The sequence below is a fragment of the Zingiber officinale genome, chromosome 10B (assembly GCF_018446385.1).
Source record: "Zingiber officinale cultivar Zhangliang chromosome 10B, Zo_v1.1, whole genome shotgun sequence".
Taxonomy (NCBI): Eukaryota; Viridiplantae; Streptophyta; class Magnoliopsida; order Zingiberales; family Zingiberaceae; genus Zingiber; species Zingiber officinale.
Genome location: NC_056005.1, coordinates 2,372,045 through 2,389,478, shown reverse-complemented (window position 1 = coordinate 2,389,478; position 17,434 = coordinate 2,372,045). Strand labels below are relative to the sequence as shown.

The 17,434-nt window shown below is 35.6% G+C and overlaps 1 long non-coding RNA gene across 1 annotated transcript; it reads right to left on the bottom strand.

Annotated features, from left to right (window-relative positions):
* Positions 1–15,435: 15,435 nt before the first annotated feature.
* Positions 15,436–15,940, bottom strand: LOC122030394. Its single transcript, XR_006125410.1, has 2 exons — positions 15,696–15,940; positions 15,436–15,624 (listed from the first exon to the last, which is right to left on the bottom strand). It is a non-coding gene; the product is annotated as an uncharacterized LOC122030394 (long non-coding RNA).
* Between the last annotated feature and the right edge of the window lie 1,494 nt (positions 15,941–17,434).

Below are 17,434 nucleotides of genomic sequence, written 5' to 3'. Positions count from 1 at the left end.
GAAGCTCTCTTTCACGCGTGGGTGCGCAGGGGGGGGTGCAAATCCAAGGTCCGGATTGCACTGAACCATGTTGACTCGTGTGCGGGCACGACATGCGCACGCCGAATGTCGGACCGATCGGGGCAAAATTCGCCCAAGTGGAACAACCAACGTTTTGCCACGTAAACCTTTTGCTGTTGTAACGGATGCATTAAGTTTGAGATTAATACAAAATCTAAACGTTCGAGTAATAATGAGTGAAACAGTAGACGTTTAACTGCTCGGCTAGTAATGGTCATTAATCGACCATTAACGCTGCCATTGATCTGAGCTCCTATATAAGGAGGTTGCGATCACAGGCAGAGAACACACATGCAGCGAAGCAAGCAAAAGCTATCCACCTCATTTCCCTCCTCTATCGTGCTACTCCTGCTCGGCAGAGTGTCAGAGTGCCTGTGATAGCGATCGGGTGTCACTCAGTTCGCCGTAACCACCAGTGCTTGGTGGGGATCACGGTTAAACTGTTGTATCCTGGGAAACAGACGACCTGAGTAAGCCTCGAAGCACAGTCAGAGGTGGGAACGAATCTGTTTCAAGGAAACTGCGACTTTCGCAGGCCTCGGTCAGTTTTCCCGGTCGGTCTCTTCGTCTGCTTGGTTTGCCTTTCACTTGCTCTGTCAAGACCTGGTCTATCAAGACCTACTCAGTCAAGACTTGCTCTATCAAGACTTGCTCTGTCAAGACCTGCTCTGTCAAGACTTGCTATGTCAAGACTTGCTATGTCAATACTGCTCTGTCAAGACCTGGTCTGTCAAGATCTGCTCTGTCAAGACTGTTCTGTCAAGACATGATCTGTCAAGACTGCTCTGTCAAGACCTGCTCTGTCAAGACTATTCTGTCAAGACTGCTCTGCCAAGATCGCTCTGCAGACCTGCTCAAGTTGCTCTGCAATGCAGACTTGCAGCTCGGCTGATCTGCCTGCTCGGCGACTAAGTCCGCTCTTATGTACGTAACAGAAACCGACCCCTACTGATAGTCTGAGATCATCCGCTTAGGTCATCTCTATTGTAAATTAAATTTAAATTCTATGTAATTTTAAAATTCAAATAACTCCCCAAAATCTCTAGTAACAAGTTGTTTTGTCTAACAAAATATACATCAACTCTTTTAAAGAATCAAACGACTAGCGTCAAAGTAAATTAGTGTCTTATGAGATGAATAGTAGCGTCAAGTAGATCAGTTGGACTTGTCTATACGAGACTTTTATAGACACTAAATAACACACCAAATAAATTTAAACGGCTACTCTCATTCAATGAATTATTCTTTGAACTTAATGATTTTAGCAATCGATTTCAAGATGCACCGATCGAGTGGAAAGTACTTTTGTGCAATAATTAATATTCATGTAACTTTCCGACTCAATAATACAAAGTGAATCAATAAAAAAATCATTAATATAAATAAAACTAAAAGACACAATATGATCCAAATATATAAAATGATCGTCGACGCAAATTGACCTTTTACAAAGATAATTTATTTTTAAAACTATTAATAAATTTTATATCATATAATTCATTATTCAGAATACTTCTTCTATTCTTTTAAATAAAAAATAATTACTTTTATTGCCACGCGTATACATTAAGTGGGCATAAAGATAATTTTGTTTTTTCTTTTTCATTTTCCACGCGCGTAAAAACAACACAGCCTAAAAGCAAGCCTTGTCGGAAGGCCACCGAGATCTCGAATCATCGACAATCTATCTTACGTGTTGCAATCCCAACCGTTCAATTCATCTGCATAATTTCTTAAGCTCATGATCATAACCATCGACCAATGATGAGAAAAAATTCAGTCAAACACGTCGAATTAATCAAATTTTAAAATTTAATTTAATTATTTTAAAATTTTGTTTTTTTAAAAAATAATTATTTTGAATAATTCGGATTTCAATTTTATAAATTGAATAAATCAAAATTTAACATTGTTGTGTACTAATTTTTAAAAATTAATATAAAAATATGGTGTTGATTTTTAAAAATATCAGGACTATTGTATCAACATCACGATGGTAAATGTTGGACTCTGTAAATTAATTTAGTTAATTCGGTAAAAAATAAATCAATTGAAAATTTATCGATTTATTTGATTGTTTTTGGAAAGGTATGTTGGTCCGGTTAATTTGATTTTTTTTTTTTTATGTTGTTTAGCTTCAATTTAATTAGTATGATTTTGAACCGATTGCTCAGTTCTAAGTCTAGCCCCACCATTGTGATATTAATTTTTAAGCATGCATACTGTGGTACTGAAGCACTATGATGATACTGTTTTTTTTTTTTTTTTTAAATTATCATTAAATTATAATTTATTCTATTTAACTAATTAGAAGTTTTAAAACCAAGTAAATTATTTCAAATTATTTTTTTTAAAAGAAATTCTGAATTAATCTAATTAAAATTTTAAATTCGGTTAATTAGATTTTTACTCGCCTCTACTAAGTGTAGCTCTAAACTTTATTTTTTTCATAGCGGACTAGGACCAGAATCCATACCAATCTATTGCCAAAATAAAACTGCCAGATCCCAGTACTGCTAGCGACTATGGAGGGTTTGGAGGCGGATGTTGCTCTTGCAGTGGCTTCCGCTGCTAACATTCTCCGCCAAAAGAGAAGGTGTCGTCGTCGAATGCGGCGTTGAAGGCGATGTTGGTGCCAAATTCGACGATGAATGCAACGTGAAAACGGTGAGGGTGGAAGCGAGGATGGGCCATCGAGAGAGGGTTGATCAATATTTTAAATAATTTGATTTGTCAAAAATTAATATTTTAAAATTTCTAATTCGATTAAACGGAATAAATAAAAAATTAACATTACTAATTTTCAAAATCAATACCATATTGATGCTTAGTTTTTTAAAATAAACATAAAAAATAACTTGATTTTTAAAAATCAACAAAAAAAAAAATAGTTGTGATCTTATTTTCAAAAAAATCAGTACCATAGTAGTGGTATTATTAGTGCAGAATAATCAAACTCAGATTTTAATATGATAAAATAGTTTAAAGTTAGATATGTATTCTAATTTATTTATCAAGTATGCATGATTGAAAGACTTGATGAGATTTAATACTAGACTGAAGTCCAGTTAGATCTAAAGGATCTAATAACTGGTAGGAAGCCTATATAGGTTAATAACTGGCAGAAAATCCAGTTGTGTCCACGGAACTTGACAAATGACTGAAGTTCAGATGGGACATTTGGTAGGAAGACCTGACGGGTTAAGAGTTGAATAAGTTTATAATTAATAAATAAGATAAGCATGGGGAGAGAAAGATCCAGTGAGGACGAGCCCCAGTTGGGCTATAAATGTTGATCCAATTTAGATTCATTTTGGAAATCTAAGTTGAGACCAAAACTAGATTCTAGTCTTGGTAACACAGGATCTAATTAATAACTTTAATTCATGTTATACTTGTTGTACTAACTCTATGGTATAAAAAATCAAAGTTGAAAGTTGGTTGTAAAAGGGACTTTCAAGCGCCCGTACGGATCCAAACACTTAGAGGTCTTAGCACCCTGAGTAGGTCCAGACACCTAGATTGGGTTGAACCCAACCAAGTGTGCAATTGAGTTGACACTCTTTGATTGGTCAACCCACGTCAAAGTCCAGGTGTCCAATGCTAGTCCAAGTGCTCGGGATTGGATAGAGGCAAGATGGATAGAGCTTCGTCGAGGTACAATCATGTTAGTGGTCCAGGCGCCCGGGGATGGTCCAAGCACTTGGTGGTGGATAACTCAACGTCGAATCAAGATCTGATAGACTTTAGTGGAGGCATTCGAGGGTGGTCTAAGCACCTGGAAAGGCCTATAAAAGAAGCTTCGACCAGTAACATCAGGACATTAGTTTGCTATGACTCTTCTACTTACGTGATCTTCCGAAACACTCTCCACAATGCTCCGAAACACTCTCTGACAACCAACATTCAAGATTCTAATCTTAGTAAGATATGATCTAATTAATAATTTTAATTCATATTATTCTTGTTGTGTTAACTATGTGGTGCAGGAAATCGAAGCTGGAAGTTGGCTGGAAAAGGGACTTCTAAGAGCCCATACGGATGCAGGCACTAGAGGTCCAGGTGCCCTGAGTAGGTTTAGGCGTCTGGATTGGGCCGAACCCAACCATGCGTGAAGTTAAGTTGACACGCTCCAATTGGTCAGTACACGTCAGAGTCCAGGCGCATGGGGTTGATCCAAGTGTCCGGAATTGGATAGAGGCAAGATAAATAGAGCTTCATCAAGGTGTGGCCACGTTAGCGGTTCGGGTGCCCGGAGGTGGTCTAGACTGCTAGAGGTAGATAACTCAACATCGAAGCAGGATCGGATAGACTTCAGTAGAGACGTCCTGGGGTGGTCCAAGCACCTGAAAAGTCTTATAAATGAAGTTTTGACCCGCAACATAGGATATCATTTTACTATGCCTCTTCTACTTACGAGATGCACCGAAACACTCTCCACAATGCTTAGAAGCTGCCCCGACAACTAACGTTCAAGATTCTACTTTCAGTTATTAGTATACTTGTATTTAATTACCTACACTTTAACTTTCCATCTCATTGTAATTATTCGATTGATATTAGTGGATTGCCCATCGAAAAGGTCCAAAGGGTCTGGGTCTTATGGTAAGAGTCGTCGAAGACTCCGAACCAAATAAAATGCTTGTGTTCACTTTCTTGTAGTTTCTTCTTTCTTACATTGTTTAGTTTTCCGCTGCGCACTCGATATCAAAAGAAAAGAAAAGTTTTAACTTGCACTTGATTTAGTCCCTCTCTCATGTGCACACGATCCTACCGACACTGGACTTTTCGAATTAATTTGCAAGAAAATTGAATTAACCGATATTTTATCACTTCAGTTTGTTTGATTTTTGTTGGAAAGTTCGGTCACTTCAATTAGTTAAAAAAATTGATTTATTTGGTTTTAGTTTAATTGGTTCAGTCGGTTCAGTTTTGAACTGATTGCTTAACTCTACAATTCACCACCCTCCAACTAACTTAGTGGGTAGCTTCTTGTTGGAAATTTGAATGTAAAGCATGGATAAAGGAGACACCTTTGTGTATGGGTTTTAGTCATACATTGGGAGTTTCATGACTAGTTGGTTGACTTATATTGATTTACGAGCATTTTAGCTGTGAACAAATGTATGAAGAGAGACTCTCTCTCACGCGTTGATGCCAGAGGGGTGCAAATCTAGGGCTTAGATTTACACTGAATCAAGTTGACTCATGTGTGAGTACAACTTGTATGCGTCGAATGTCAGCCCGGTCAGGACAAAATTTGCCTAAGCGAATAAACTGACGTTTTGCCACCCGAATATTTTGCTTGTTGCTCAAATGTAATAGCTACATTAATCGATGATTAATGAATAATCTGTAACCTCTAAATATTTGAGATAGATGGATTAATGAGTGCCCCCAGGGCATAGCCAAGTTGATTATAAGCAAAGGTCAAATTCTCTCAAAGATCGAGGAATTACTCTTCCATGTGATGGCTAGCTTTAGTTTCTTGATTTACTCTGTTCCAATGATGTGGAATAGTTGTGGGTCGGGGGGGGGGGCTGTGGACACCAGGGTGATTAATTTCATCTTTTTTTTTTTTTCAGAATGGATGGGTTAATGGACCATAAATGGCTTTAAGGAGGTTGTGACCAATAGAAAAAAAAAACTAGAAGCAAAGATTTTCCTTCACCGTCATTCCCTCAAATCTTTTCTCCATAGTGCATTTCCACTCGACAGTTTTCTCGTGGTAGCAATCAAGTGAACAATCAGTACTTAGTTGTGTACGTGGTTTTGCTATTGTATCATAGGAAACAGATTTCCATCATAACCTCAAAGTATAGTCGGAGGAAGACGAATCTATTTTAAGAAAACTACATTCATTGCAGACCTCAAAATCTCTTTTAGTCAGCTACTTGACATTTGGTGACTCGGAGTCGACAATCGATGACTCGACATTTGGTGACTCGGAGTCGACAATCGATGACTCGACATTAGGTGTCTTAGAGTCAACACTTGGAGTTGACACACTACAACAACAACGGAAAACAACAATGGATATTATCCGTTGTCGTAGGGTCAAAAAATCATTGTAACTGATAGCGTTGTAGAATGCATTACCCTATGACAACTGTTTTGAATCCGTTGTCTTTGTAGACAGTCGACAACGATTTTTATCCATTATTTTTTATATGCTCAAAAATTTTTTACCCTATACGACAACGTTTTAAAACTATTATGGTAGATAATTTCAACAACAAATATAAACTGTTATGGTAGACTTATTTTATAATAGATATAAATCGTTGTGGTAGATAATATTTATAATATATTTAAATCATTGTGGTTTTGAATTTTACAACAATTATAAACCGTTATGATAAATAATATTTACAACAGATGTTAACCGTTGTGGTTTTTAATTTTGACAACAGTTATAAACTGTTGTGGTATATAATTTTAATATGTTTTACAACGAATAATTGTTGTCTTTTATCAAAAAAACAACCAATCTTTATTTAATATAAATAAACCATCAATACAAAACTAAATATTTACTACATTCAATTCATGAAAATGTTATCTTCAAATTTTAAAAATTAACTACACACATCAAAATGAGAAAATAATAGCTGTGTAATTAAAATCAAAAATATGCCAGCTAAAATATACAAAAAGAGTTCTACTCATCAAACTTAGTAATATCAAACCATAAATCACATGTTTTCCATTACGATGTTCGCCATATGGTTTCTTCGCATTAGCAAGGCAATCTAGAAACTAAACAAAGCTCACTCCTTGCATCAAATATCTCAATCCTCATGAATTGCCCCTGAGTTATGTACCTACAAGAGAAGTGAAGCAATTAAAGATTTGAGCATATCGAAGCCGAAATGAAAAGTCAATTAATCGATACTTAAAACTCAAACCATTGATTTAATGCATAAACAAAGTCAGAAGCAGAGAAAAATTAAACAAAACTTATCAGAGAAAAATATAAAATATTAGAAAAAAAAGAATTGTAGTAACTGCATGAACTGTAACCAGAGAAAACGAGGAGGTTTCTTCTCTTCTCCTCCATAACTGAAACTTTAGAATACTAGAAAAAAGATGGGGACAAAAAAATAAAATTTTTCCAAATCCAAGAGGATAAAAAAAAATCCAAATTCATTTTTAAACCGATACAATTTCCATTTCTATGCTAAATTCACACGTCAAGATCTTTCCTTATCTGTAACCAAATCTCATCTAAATCTTAAAACAAACTCACCCCAAAAAAACCGTAAAAACATGATGATAAATACAAAAAAAAGGACTAAATATACAAAATCAAAAATATCACCATTTCCTACATTCTGAACAAAAACCTACTTAAAATCACTCTCTCAATAGTGCTTAGAAACCATAGAACTTGCAAAATAGAATGACACAAAATATATGAACACATGATAAGCAGTGCACGAGGCTTAAAATAAATAAATAAAGAAAGAAAAACTCCTTAACTGGTGCTGCCTACCTGCTATCATTTTTTTTGGAGAAATATATTTTAGTTTACTCACAAAATTAGAAAAGTTTCTAAGGATCTAATTTAGGCTTCTAGATTTATTTAACAACCATAATGCATAGAAGTAATAACATTATCCAACCTGCTTGAGTTCTTCCCTACCATCATCCATACACCAGTGTGGTACAACAACAACAATTAATACAATAGAGGTAAATCTTATAATTTGAGGATGAACTTCAGTCTTAATCAATATTAACCAACAAGTCTTGACTATTTCAAATTCAAGACTTGAATGGTTCCCATGTTTGTCGTATCAAAGCTGACAATTAGGTGAATGAAAAAAAAATCAATTATAAAATCTAGTAATTTATACCTAGTAATGAATATAATCTAGTACGCATTCCACCCATTCAGATTGCACTTCATCAATGTCTTCGTTAGAGTAAATTGTTTTCATGAACTGTTAACAAACCCAGATTATATTAGTAAAAAAATCAGTAATGAAGAAGCAAAATCAAATCAAGAAAAGTATTTGAGAAGATTGAGAATATGTTAAACATTACCATTGAGAAAAGTGAATCCTTCTTGCTGGTAGAATTTCCTTCAATAATTTCTCTCATAAATTTCATCACATAAAACTCACATTGTTTCGCATTAGGTTGTTGAGGACCCTATGTTAAAAAAAAATTTGTCAACGAATAATGCGCATTTAAATATTTTTTAATTAATCACAAGTAGACATATGTGTGTATATATAATATAGAAACCTTTACGGCTTCCCATGTATGCTTCTTTTTCCCTTTCCTTTCCTTGTTCGAATTGAACAATTTCAAGCTCCTTCGTATAACAAGATTTGACATATGAGTAATAAATTAAATTCTTAATTAAAAAAAATATGTACTCGGCCACTACATATTTCTAGTCCTCATTACAATTGTGATGATTAAGTGAATTGAACAAATAAACCACCTCCGCATAAGGGTTGATGGTTGTCAAAATCCAATGACAACTATGCACAAAACATATAGTCAGTGAATAAATTTCACAAAATTGTCGAAAAAATATATTTAAAATGAAATTGTAATATTTATTTACCCAACATTGGGTGGTGTCAAAACTAGTTGATTTCTTGTTTCAACACTCAGCCTATGAGCCAAAACACTTGCCCAACTATTGAAGTATTCAATGTTTTCATTTTTGTCAAGTTTGGATACATATGACATTACTGGGAGGGTTTGTGGATCCACAAATATGAATTTAATTATCGACTTTGTTTCTTTTCTTTTTTTATCTTTTTGAAGAGATACCTTTCATTCAAGCAATAGACCACCAGCTTCAAAAAATATGAAGCATGATTCAATTTATCTCATAATTCAGATGCCTACAAAAAATATGAATCATGCCCTGTTCCTACAAAATCAGATTCAATAATAAATCACCAACTTTAACATACTTATAATTTCGTCAGCAAAACGTGCATATCTTTTATGAGACAGCCGACGAGGGTATACATTCTGCCTTTGAATGAGAAAAGCTTGCTAAAAATACGTGCAAAAAATATGTTTATCTAGCTTGTTAAAAATGAACTTTTGAGTGAGAAAAGCTTTATATTGATGTCATTTATTATTTGCTGAATGTAAACATCCCTTCGTCCAACTTGGGTCAATATTGTACGTCAGCTGTAAAAACACATAAAAAAATTAACAAGCACGTTAAATATAGCATAACCATGCGAGAGCTAATTTAAGTTCTCAATGCATTCTAACTTACATTCACTGATTCCCATATTAACTCTTTAACATCATTTGGCACCTGCTTCCATGATTTGTAACCTATTGAGATCTTTTCTCGAACGAGAACGCCAATGTAGCTTTGTATTTCACCTGTAAATTCTCCAACTAGCTGTCCAATTTTGTTGAAGCTAACATCCTTTTTAATTCCTTGGACCCTTAGCCTAAAAAATCTATCCAAACATGTACGCCCCCTCAATGTTCTTGTTGACTCCGTTTCTGTAGATTCCATTGCTGACCCTCGCAACTATTGTTAGTGGTAGAATATGAAGTACTTTTTTTAGCCTTCTCAATCCTCAGTAATCTCTTTGCATGAGCTACCATAGTGTCCACAAGAAATGAGGAGAACCCTAAATTCTAGAATATTGTCAAGTTCCTCGATGCCCCATTTCCTGCAAAAGGCAGCAACTTGTTAGACATTTGAATTACAAAGAAAATAAAGCGAGAATGAAGACAAACGACAATTATATTACAATAAGAAAAAATATAATAACAAAATATATCAGCAAACAAAATTTACACGCCGATAAAACAATATATTACACTTAATTATTGTTAATCCATGTCCTATCACAGTCTTCACGAATGCATGATGGTTCATTTTCATTTATGCTGTCAACGTCCATTGATTCCATTGATAGAAACCCTCTTGTAAAACTTTGATAGTGGATTGTAGCATTTTCCATCTCATCACCATTTATGTATTCCATGTAATCCCTAGTAGGAGTGGCAAGTACAACATGCCATGCAAGATCTTGAGGATCTTCAATATAGAATATCTACTTTGCTTGATTCCCCAAGATAAAAGAGTCAGATTAAAATCTAATTCTATTGAGGTTTACCAACGTGAAGCCAAGTTCATCAACTTTAATACCATTATTATTTTCAAACCAATCACATTTAAACATCGGAACTTGAAAATTGTGATAATCGAGTTCCCAAATTTCTTGAATAACTCCATAGAAAGTCATGTCCAACACAATTGGATTTTTGTCCTTTGCACTATCAACTTGCATTGTCTTTGCAAATAAGCTTACTCCGGAGTTTTGAACAACTTATGTATCATCGCGCTCTTTTGTATGATAAGTAACTCCATCAATCAAATAACTAGAGTATTTCAACACTTGATTGCTAGGTCTCCATGCTATCCACTTCAATCTTTCTGATATTTGATAGGTGGAACTGCTAACTACTCTCACACGATCACATAACCAGCCAATAAACGTCCGGTTGTGCTCATCTTGTAGCCACTTTTTGGACTTGGCTTTATGAGGAAAGCTTGAGTTCAAAAATTCCATGTGCTCCCTAATGAAATGATTACGAATAAGGTAACTAATAGAATACTAATAAGTTAATTAGTAGAACGTAAGAACAGTGCAAAAAAAATAATAATAAGAGAATTACTCGATATAAGGATCAACGTCAACATCATTTTTCAAGACATAATGATGTGTTTGATGCAACTTATCATGACAAGTTGAGTGTATTGTTGAACTAGATAGAGGCCTAGTAAGTTGTACTTGCCAATGCCTTAATGGGATCCCAATTGTATGCACACTAGACATGTAATTCGAGAAAAATTCCACAGCCTCTTCAGCAATATAACATTTGGCTATACACCCTTCCAGATGATTGTGATTTCGCACATACCCTTTCAAGATCTTCATGAATCTTTCAAATGGGTGCATTTGCCTATATAAAACTGGTCCACACAATTTGACCTCCCGTACAAGATGAACTGTTAAATGAATCATTATATTAAAAAAAGATGGAGGAAAATATTTTTCAAGCAAATACAACACTGTCACAATCTCTCTTTGTAAATCATTCAACTTCAAGGCATCTATCACTTTATTACATAGCACGTTGAAGAAGCAACAAAATTGAGTGATAGTATCTTTAACATGTTTAGGCAAGACACCACGGATGACGACTGGAAGCAATTGTTGTATCAAAGTGTGATAGTCGTGTGACTTAAGTCCAACAAGTTTCAAATCTTTCATTGACACCATATTTTTAACATTGGATGAATATCCTGTGGGGACATTTATTCTAAACAAAGAATTGCAAAGTTTTCTTTTCTCATCCTTACTTAGTATATAACAAGTTGCTGGCAAAAAGGTTCTCTTCTCCCCCATCTACGGTGTCAAATCAATCCTCAAATTCATCTCCACAAAGGCTAGTCTTGCAGCTACTCCATCCTTTGATTTTCCAAGAATGTTAAGCAAAGTACCTATCAGACTTTCACACACATTTTTTTCAATGTACATCACATCAAGAACATGGCGAACATGTAGATGTTTTCAATACTCAAGTTCAAAAAATATAGATTTCTTTTTCTAGCATGACACAGCTTCGCCTTGCTTTAACTGAAGCTTCCCATTCACTTTTCTCGAACGATAATTAATTCTTTCAACTCGATCCAAAATTTCATGCCCAGTTAATGGTTTCGGTTCAGGGTTAAGCTCTGGGTTCCCATTAAATGTTTTTTTCCCTTCGATAAGGATGATTTGTAGGAAGAAACCTTCTATGACCTGTATAACTCATTTTTCTATTATGCTTCAACCTTGTCGAATATGTTTCTTTACCACAAATAGGGCATGCGTGATATCCTTTCACAACACAACCTGACATGTTCCCATATAGAGAAAAATCATTGATTGTCTATAGTAAAACAACCCTAAGCAAGAAATTTTCTTCTCAACATGCATCATATGCATCAACAACTATATTCCATAATCTTTTCAAGTCATCGATCAAAGGTGTTAAGTAAACGTCAATATCATTTCCCGGTTGTTTGGGACCATAAATCAATAAAGTGAGCATCATAAATTTTTTTTTCATACACAACCATGGAGGAAGGTTGTAAGTGATCATCACAACGGGCCAACAGCTATATAAAGAACTCATCAAACTATGAGGATTGCTCTCATCTGCTGATAACGTCAATCTAAGATTTCTAGGTTTAGCAGCAAAATCTAACCACTTGTGATCCACTACTTTCCAAGCGGGCACATTAGCCGGATGACGCAAGTATCCCTCAAGTAATCTTTTATCAGCATGCCAAGTTAACTCTTTACATATATCCTTGTTCTGAAACAATCTTTGAAATCTTAGAATAGGCGGGAAGTACCAAAGGACCTTTGCAGGAACTCCATTTATCGTAGCTTTTCTACCCAACTTCCACCTTTACATCCCACAAACAGGACAATTAGTCAAATTCTCGTACTCCTTCTGGTATAAGATATAATCATTAGGGTAAGCATGATTTTTTACATAATTCATCCCTAATGCACATAAGTTTTTCTTTGCATCATACAATGATGAATGCAATTCATTCTCATCAGGAAGCATTTCTCCAAACAAACTTAGTAAATTTGTGAAACTTTTATCACTCCAACTATATTTTGCCTTCAAGTTATACAATTTCACAAGTGTAGATAACTTTATAAATTTGGTACACCCAAAATATAAAGTTTTATTGGCATCTTCAAGTAGCTTATAAAATTGATTTGGATTCTCTGCATAACTATCAAATGCAGCATGTACCATATCAATAGGTGCCTCGGCAAAAGATTTCTGTTCAACTTTCATTGAGTTATTGATCGTAGATCTTTCACCATGTCAAATCCATTTATGGTATGTTAAATTTATACCATTACAACACAAATGTGCCCTTATAATGTCAACATTTCTCTTCTGCAGATTACCACATCTTGAACATGGGCAAGGTATTTCATTCAGATCGGTAGCGTTTTGCAATGCAAAGTACAAGAAAGACTACCCCAACATCATATTTATGTGATAACCTATTCTTTGACATCCAATTTTTGTCCATTTTTTTATAACTATCAGCTCTAAACATGTCAAAACCTACCTTCAAAAAATTATACATCATACAACAAGTTCAAAACACAATCTCAAGAACCAAACACTATAATAAAACATTCAAGATAATAGAGTAATACTCGACATAAATCAACTGGATAGAAATACAAGTTTGGGACAAATTTTTGGATATAATGAAATTTAGCAAACTAGGACCGCTCAGGAATATTTAAACTGGTTGTTATAAAATTTATAAAATCAACCATGCATGTACGTATTTGCTTGTTCATTTAGCATCAATTAGTGTGCCCCCTCTTCTTTATATACACAGTATATAAACAATAGTAGTGAAAAATTATTATATTTTTATGTCGAAACCAAACTCAAATCACACGGAATCTCATTGGGTAAGTTTTATATGAGAAAGAATGGATTCAAAATAGTGAAAGCATCAAATAGATTAGATTTGCAGAAAAATGGGCATGTTTTCCACCAATTTACATATCGAAACACAATTCAAGAAACATATTTTTCGAAATAGATTCTGTTGGGACCTTGACGCCCGTTAGAGGGGGGGGGGAATAGCGTCTCACCCAAAACTTTACTTCCTATAATGTTAGTGCACAGCGGAATACAAAAGCAAACTAACAAATACGAAAGTTAACCTAAAACAAGAAGGAAGAAGACAACAAACCAAATACAAACCCTAACACAAGGCGTGTACATGGTTCGGAGATAACTTACTCCTACTCCACGGCGTGTCCGTAAGGTGAACGATCCCTCAATCCGTCGGTGGATTAGTCCCCGACAAACTCCGGCTAGCTCAACCTCCTTGTGGGTGAAGAAACCTTACCACAACTCCAACCAAGACCTCTTGGTACACAAAGATCTCTTGAGCACAAGTAGACTACTAATTAGACTTTAACCAAGTCCAATTTCGTCACCTTGGCCGGTCATACCAAGCTCCTTCTTATAGAGCTTAGAACAAATCAGCAACATGATTTACCCGTTACCAGTCGACTGGTCCATGCACCAGTCGACTGGTGCCAGCCCAACGGCTCTCTGCTACAGTGCATCAGTCGACTGGTCCATGCACCAGTCGACTGCTACATTAACGCTACAGTAACTGCTACAGTGTCGCTACAGTAAACCCCTAAAACTAGGATTTTACTCCGAGTACAATCTCTCATGCACTCGTACCCTCACGACTCATTTGACTCTTCTTTGCAGCCTTGACCTTTTGCCTTCAAGCTTACTTCCTTTGGCTCTCGTCTCTCGGATGCATCCAAGCCTGCGGTTTGTCCCCAATGCCATCCTTCACGTATGCCTCGAAGTCGCTTCCCTCGGCCATTGTCCTTGTTGCCTTGTCCACGGTCCCTCGGATGCTCCATCCTTCACCGGACCCGAAGCCGTCAACCTGAGTCACATGTGTATCCTGCAAACGATGCCAAGGCTACACACTTGGACTTACTCCACCGAATGGACTTACGATGCCAAGACTACACACTTGGACTTACAACGCCGAATGGACTTACGTTGCCAAGGCTACACACTTGGACTTACACCGCCAAATGGACTTACCTTATTGTACATATATCCTGCACACTCACAATGCATATCAAATACAACAATAAACCTAACTTAAACTTTTGCCCAAACATCAAAACCTAGGGTACCCAGATTGCTCCAACAGATTCTACAATCAAGAGGCAGCAACAGAACATGCACATAAACTAGTCCTAATGCTTGCTCATTTGAATCTTTCCAAACCATGTAGCCACTTCAAGAAAATACAAAAAATATAAATTCAGATTTTTCCACCCCATTGAGGAAGAAAGAGCAAGCAAAGAGCATGATGAAACAAATCAAAAGCTAAAAACAAGAAAAGTGAATGTTGCGCTTGCAAATACAAGCATAGGGGGATATGTCAATAAGTAAATACCAATGTTGACAGCAGATCGGCACCATGCTTGCAAATACAAGCATAGGGATAATAAGTAAATATACTAGATACCAACGTTGACATAAGTCCGATACATTAGGTCAGGTCAATAAAATAGTGAAGATTCATACCTATAAATAATATAACAAGCAGAACAACAAAGCTAATTAAATGCTTCCTCCATCATACCACCCTTCTTCCAGACCCTAAAAGACAACATCATAAATTAGATCTCAAGGAAAATTATGAAGCAGTGCAAATCTAAACGAGCCCATTATGGTTAAAACTTTGCTTATTGCTGCTACTGGGATGTAAAGAACATTATAAAGTAAAGATAAAGATGGAGTTAATTATAGATAAATGGGGCACAAAGCTTGTCTCTTTTGACAAACAATCACACACACTAAGCTACGCAATAGTTTAGGTGATGCAACATATGATCGATCACTTGGTGGGCTTGGCCTCTTGACGATCATGACAGAGCAGTGAGCATGGTGTGCTTACTTCCCAGAACAACCCTGCAAGAAACACCCCAATCGATTGCTTCACCTCAAACACAAATAAACACCAATACACAAAGAAGACTTACGATCATCAATCGGGAGTTAGGAAAATCGGGTCTTCGAAATGCACACACGCTTGGATTTTGGGGAGTAATATCTACGACAGCTAACTGGTTCAAGATCCCAGAATCATTCTTGGATCGATTAGGGCCCACCGACAGGAGCAATAGAGACCTACGGAAGCTAACTGAAGATCTACGCAAAGGGAGAAGCAAGATCGATCAATCAATTAGGAGATAGGGCACGCTGATAGGAGCAATAGAGATTTTCTGAGAAGCTAACTCTTTCTTTGTGATAAAAGATTAAAATATTAGGAAATTTTATTTTAAGAGAAAACATTATACAACGTATTATTAATCCGTTGTTAAAAAAATCAATACACAACGATTTTAAAAATTCGTTGTCTATTGGTCCAAAAAATCACGCATAACGATAATGATTTTAAATAACTGTTGTCTTTTTTTTAAAAAAAAAATATTCATAGACAACAGTTAATAAAAATCATCATCGTAGAACACTAATTACCACGGTTTTTATAAAACCGTTATGTTAAATTAAAAAAAAACACATACCCACAATGGTTTTATACAAACCGTTGTCAAAAGTCAAAAGTCAACAGTTTTTCTATAAATCCGTTGTCTTTTTAGTATGATTAATGTTGGTTGCTATACTTGGATTCCGTTCTGTTTCCCTATATAAAAATTTTGTACAAGTACAAAACTTTTCCTAGCTACTCATGTGCCCTACTGAAGTTAAACTTGAATTGCAAACGATGTTTAACATTATTAATCCAAGTTGCTCTTCAGAAGTTAAACTTGAATTGCAAACGAAACTTAACATTTTTACTCCATGTTCAACCGATGTGTTCTTCAGAAGTTAACCCATATTACAGAAGATGATTAAACATTTATTTCAAAGATTAGCTTCCAGGTTAAACATGGCGAGGCACTAGGCCTTCTTGGGTATGAGATCATCCACCACTTCCTAGACAAAGTCTTTCAAAGAAATTCAATGTTTAAACTTCTTACAGTAACCCTCGGTTTAACTAAAGAGACCTCAATAGAAGCACAAGATCGAAACATGAAATCGAAACACAAAATCGATAACACAAAACCGATAGCCTAAAATCGATAGCCTCTTGTGTTGGTATTTCAGGATCCATTCAAAAAATATGAACTAATTATGAAACGGAAACTAATAATTAGTTATACCTTTCTTTGAAGATTTAATAACCACTTGATCTTCTATTATATTCCTCTCCTCCTCTTGGACGTCGTGTGGGCGACAATCTACCAAGATGAAATCCACCCAAACCTTCTTCTTCCTTCCAAGCTTTCGGCCACCAAACGGATATCACAACTAGGGAACCTCCTTTCTCTTCTTCTTCACCTCCAAGTATCCAACCACCAATTAAACTTCGAGCTTGATGTCGCCAGCCACAAAGAAGAAGAAGAAAAGAAGATAATGAAGGGTCGACCACCAAGGAAGGGAAGAGGAGAATAGAAGATGTGTTAAACCATAAGGCGCCGCCTCCTCTTCTTTTATAATCCTTGGTGAATGCAAAAAAGGAAAGTTTTAAAACAAAATTAAAATTTCCTTTTAATTCTCTATCATGGCCGGCCAAACTTCTTTCATCAAACAAGGAAAGGTTTTAAACAAATATTAAAATATCTATTTTAAAATCCCTTTTGTGGATAGCTATAAAAGGAATGTTTTATAAAATTAAAATCTCTCTTTTAAATCCTTTTGTAGATGTTTATAAAAG